This window comes from Passer domesticus, chromosome 11, assembly GCF_036417665.1.
Source record: "Passer domesticus isolate bPasDom1 chromosome 11, bPasDom1.hap1, whole genome shotgun sequence".
NCBI lineage: Eukaryota > Metazoa > Chordata > Aves > Passeriformes > Passeridae > Passer > Passer domesticus.
Window position 1 is genome coordinate 5,423,579 of NC_087484.1, and position 5,826 is coordinate 5,429,404.

General features: G+C 39.3%; 1 protein-coding gene across 19 annotated transcripts in view; it reads left to right on the forward strand.

Moving 5' to 3' along the window:
• Positions 1 to 5,826, forward strand: part of NAALADL2 (N-acetylated alpha-linked acidic dipeptidase like 2) — a 410,260-nt gene that overhangs the window by 136,032 nt on the left and 268,402 nt on the right. The window lies entirely within an intron of this gene.

Genomic DNA, 5,826 nt, shown 5'->3' on the forward strand with positions numbered 1-5,826 from the left:
TACCTTAATGGCTCCAAATCCTTTAACAATAAAAATGATTGTCCTCATTGCCATTCATAGCAGGGATTATTTTCCCAGGACAGTGTCAAACTGGCCAGGTGAGTCTAGATATCAATGATTTTATGTACCCATATTTCTGAGCATCCATTTCTGGGCTAAAAAAAAAATAAATATATATATATATATATTAATTGCAGCTCCAGCACCAAACACAGCCCGTGGTTTGTCACGTGAAGCAACTTTTGCATGTGAAAGTAGTGCCAGTACATACCTGTAGGGCTGCACCTCTTTTGGCTTAGATTTAGCCTAGCTAAATACAAAATGTCTTTACTTGGTAGATCAGACACAGCAATGGGTCAGATTCACAGTTTAAAAAAAAAAAAAAAAAGAAGTACAGAGTTACTTCATTTTAAGTCCATAATGGTATTTACCAATTAGCCATGAGTAACCAGTTGAAGGATTTTATTGGGTTGTTACAGTTTTGATTCCCAGTTGGAAACACAAATGCAGCTGCTAATTTTCTAGGGGCTTTCTGGTTGGTTGGTGGTTTTCTGGGTTTCTGTTGTTTGTTTTTGTGGTTTTTTCCCCCTACATGGAAAATCCTGCAATTGCTCTTACTTGAATAATTTTAATGAGTGATCTTTTCAGCATGTGGAAATTTTGACTATTAGGTTTTGTGTTTAATTGTGTAAATTAACCTTCAAAATAAGACTATTTTTCTGTAGGATGTTACTTGTTGAGTCTGCCTAATCAGTTCAGGAGGTTGGAATAAATAAAAATGAACTTTAAATTGGGAAATGAGGCATAGACAGCAGTACATGGAGTTTGGGTTTGCTGGTCTGCACACAGTATCTAAAATGTTCTGCAGAGTGCAACTCCATAGACAGGAAGAAATACATTTTAGAATTAGGCAGGTAGCATTTTATACAGAATTATTTGGTCTTTAGGTATAGACTGTCCAGATGAATGAAATCTATTTGTCCCAGCTCAGAAATCTCCTCTATTTCATTCCTTCTAGCTCAGTGATTACCAGAATCTCATTTTGGAGACACTTTCAAATCCAGCCACCTGTACTCGGAATTGTACCAGGGGATTCTTAAAGATTTTATAAAAGCTACAATTACATTGGTCTGACATTGCTGGCATCCTTTCCCAGGGTGTTTTCCACTTCACCTAACTAACTTTCTGTCCCTCTCCAAGCTACTTGCAGTCAGAATTGCTTTTTAAAGTGAGATTTGAGATCATAGAAGAAGGACTAATTATTAGTGTGGGTCCTCATGCAGCCTCATCATTTTTCATCCTCACTTTCCCAAAAGTGACAAGAGGAGATGCTGAAAGCTTTCCCTTAGAGTGCAGGGATTTGGACACTATTAAAAATACAGGCAGATAAAGGAACAAAACCCAGTATCCTGCATCTCTTATGTTTTGGGTTTTTTAGGTAGTACAAGCTAATTTTGCGCACTTCAAAATTGCACGTCCTGTGCTTTGTAGCACACACTTCCAAAAAGCAGTATCAGAGTGGGGAGATAAACGTAGTCATAAAATATGCATCTTTATAAATATATTATTGTTTGCTCTCTCTTTTAAAACACATTTATCTGGAGAATTTACTTTCATGACATCCCTCTTCTCACTCTTTAGTGAGAACATTGATTTCTCCTCTCTAGGCCTCCCTCAACAGTGATGGTTTTCTTTCTATGCAGTCCCTGCTTCCCCCAGTTGTTTTGCTGTTCAGAATTTCTCAGTTTCTTTCTGGAGATCTCTTAATTACCATGAGCTTTAGTTATTCCAGCAAGGTCCCTTGAGAATATAAATGGTGTCAGTTCATGGCAAACACCGACACCTGCATAAGTTCTGCCACCTTTTGGATGAATGGTGGTTATTTCTCAGCAGAAATCTCAAAGATTTATTGAAAAAGTGTTCTTGTTCTTGGCCTCTGCCAGGAATATCCAGACTACTAATAGCTGTCAATCTGAAACAAATTTGGGGCCTATCCATATACCTCACTTTTGACCTATTAAACAAAATGAATGATTTTAACCATTAAAAAAAAAAAATCTCCTCTATGGACAGCTAATTTTGTTCAGAAGAAGTGGATTAAAATAAGAATTTCCTTTTTTTTTTTCTTTTTTTCTTTTCAGCTCTAAAGTCTGTTTGCAATCTGTCAGTGGGAGAAGTGAAGGAGTTGACCAAACACTGGAGTTTAGACGTGATAACTAAAACTATTGCTCTGGTTTTCATCTACTCTGTTGGATCAAGCAATAAAACAGGTGGAACAAACCCACCACCACTGAAAGTGTGACAGAAAGATCTTATACTGCGGTGATAAATATAAAATATGTGGGTGTAGGATGGATGGAACAGGGAATTTTTTCCATGCCTGATGACAAGGGGCTGCCCTAGTGAGGAGAAAGTGTGACAGAGGTGTGTATCCCTCCTTGTGTGTGCAGTTCCTAAAACTGCAGCAAGGTGTTGGATCTCTGTCTGGTTTGGTTTTCCCATGTAGAACGTTTCAACTTCTCAAGTCTTTGACATTCTTTGGATCAGGCAGATTTTTTGCATGTAGAAAGTAAAAGAAAAGGGAAATAAAAAAATCATCGTAACCACAGACATGATAATCATAGTGACAAATAGAAAAAAATATAATTTCTAAGAGAATTCAGACCAGTTGTGGATTTTAATCACAAAGACAATCGTGGCTGGTTTTGACAAACGATAAAAATAAATTCAACAGGCAATTTTGTGTTGCTATCAAATGGAACAGATTCTGGGGAAAAAGAACCCTCAGCCTATTATTTCTGTTTCTGAAATTCATAACAGTAATTATAGTTACAAGGGTTTTGATGCAGTGATAAGTGTACAATGGATCTTAATGCATTTGTCCAGGGTATTGAGCTGGCTGAATACTGGATATGTCACTGAAATACACCTCTAATGTGAGGAAACTTTCTTACAATGGCAAAGTGAAGTTTTCTTTCTGATCTATAGAAAAGCAGTGTGGTATTTTGTGTGGCTCTTACAAATAAGAGCATAATACTGAAGGAAAAACTTCTTTCTAATATGGGCAGTGGGCAGGATTTCAGAGGATTTAACAGTAACTGTGTCATTTCACACGTAGCTGTGTTAGATGTTTTCTAACAAAAAGTTTTAGATGGACCCATAGTATTTTTGAAAGGTTGAAGCATGGGGAAAGTTGAATTTGTGCTTGAATATAATGTACTAAAAAAGGGATGCCCTTGATGTCTAAATTAGCTGCTAGTTAGTTTTAGATTAAAATGCATAAACTCCTTCTCTCTTCATAAGGGAGTTGGGAGGCATTAAAAGCAATTCTGTTTCTGGAGTGATATTAGTAAGTACAATGCATTCCTTGGAATAATCAGTTTATGGGAATAATTTGGCAGTGCTGAATTATTTACAGGCTGGTATTCTCAGTCGGAGATAAACTGCTAATATATATTTAAAAACAGCCAAATAACTTGTGCTAATAATAAATGACATAACTGAAATCCTTGTCCAGAAGATGTTAAGTGTTTGCAAACAAGCCTTTGCTCTTGTTTACCACACCTCATGAACTGGAATCTGAAGCTGGATTCAGGTGGGCATGTGCTTTGAATGCTGGAGTGGAGTGTTTGAGAATAAGCTCCTGCAGAGTGATTGTTATTGTGGGCACGTGTTGAAGATTTGCAATGCAAATATGTGGAGTGTGGGGCTGAAATTAGAATCAAACCCAGACTAAAAGGCCAAAAGCTGAGGTACTGTAGATCTAAGGGTCAGGAACCTGCTGTCTTACGGGGCTTTTATTTGCTTACAGTCCTGGGATTTTAAAGCTGTGCTCATACCTCTGAATCACTGGCTGGAAAGCTGAAAGCACAGAGCTAAATGTAGAGCAGGGCAGGACTGCAAGGCCTTTGGGGGAGTCAGGGATGACGGATTTAAGATGCAACTGTGGTGCTGCTTGTGTTAATGTCAGTGTATTGCTGATAGTGTGGGATAGGTATGAAGCTCAGGGAGGTTTTGGTTGATAGTAGAAGTCCAACAGATGTGATGGGCAGAGACTATTGCTGTTAGGATACCCAGCTCACACACTTCATAAACAACATGGCTGTCCAAAGGGGAATAGCTTTTTTTAAGAAACATTCCTGTGGATAGTTTAAAGTAGGAGAAAATGATGTGTTATTATTTGAAATGCTTTACTAAGTTCAGGATCTTACTGCTAAAATTTCAGAGAAGCCCCTTTGACCTTCCACTGTTTAACACTTGTCAGTGCCAGAGCCATTATATTCATAAGCAGTTTTGCAGTGCATCTCACAATACATCACCTATTTATATTAATACCTTTGTGCCCCAACCTGAGTCATAGCTCTTTTCCAGTTAAACATTCACTTATGGGTGGCCTAGAGAAAAGGTAATGAAATGCAGATTTCATTAGCTGCAGTGGAACATGTAATTTGACTACTGAAATTAATGCTCTTGCTCCCTTAAACCCACACCTCTGGCCACAGGAATTGAATGTGTTTGATCTCTGAGAGTGCTTCAGCAGGATAATTGGCTGATGGATTGGAGGGAGCATCCTGAGCTGGGTGGTACTGTGGGTACCAGCTGAGAACAGCACCTGCCTGGGGACTCAGATCCCTTCCCTCTTTCTGCTGTGGTCCTTGGCACTGGGTCACACAGAATGGTTTGGGTTGGAAAGGAGCTTAAAGATCACCTTACTCCAACCCCCTGCCATGGGCAGGCACACCTTCCACTAGGCTGTTCAAACCCCCGGGCAGGTGAAAGCTGAGATCAGGCATTGCCTGAGTGTGCTGATCCCAGCAGGGCCCACCTGGGGACACAGTTAGGGGTCAGCTGAACACAGGGGCTGCAAAACAGGATTTAAAGGGCTTAGAGGGAAAGAAGGTCAGACTGGTTTTGGTTTTCCTTTACAAAATGTTTAAGAGTTAACTGAATGTGGCCTTCTGGTAGGAATAGCAATCACTGTTTAAATACAGGTAAGAAATAGGTGTGTTGTAGAATGTGTTCTTTGGTAGCATTATTTTTTTATTGTTCTCTGGACAATAGAGATCTCCTTCAAAGATGCATCTAAGCCCATGAGGCAGCCCTTGCTCATTTGTCTTTTATATTTCTACATCCCAATGAAAAGAGGCACAAGACATAAATCAGTGTTCTGTCTCCTTCTGACTTGTCTTTGGATTTGTGCATTTTTAGTCCATTTAGTCCTTTTTAATGACATGGATTCGTGTGGTGAGGCTCTTTGCGGGTACAATGTTTTTTTGTTTGGCATTAGCCATGGAGAATGTTCTATTTGCAGAGGAAAAGGAGCCCAACAGCAGGTGGAGCAATGAACTATTTACAGCACTGAATTGTGATATCACATGTACTTTTTATTTTGTATTTGCTCCTTCTCCTTTTTCCTCACTTCATTCAGATCAATTGTCAAACATCTGCCTGTCAAAAAAAAAAAGGTTGCCTTTCTATTTGGAAGATTAATTGGGTTATTTCAGTCACAGGAAAGTTGCCAGCTCGTGTGAAGATGGGAGGAGAGGGGACACAAATTCTAACAGCTATTGATTAATAACAGATGTATACTCAACAGGATGGAAGATAAACTGCTCTTTCCAGGGATTTGATGGATAGGTGCTTGCTTCTCAGTTTCCTGGGGAACACTGCAGGCTCCTCTGTTGGGCTGCTGAGGGTGTTACCTAATGAATTTCCATTTATTGCATGATAGTGAGCATTGATCAGGTCTCTGCTGCCAGTCAAGCCCCTGTTGCTGTCTCTGCCAGCCTTCCTCCGGTAGCAAATACAACTTCCAAAGACTGTTTT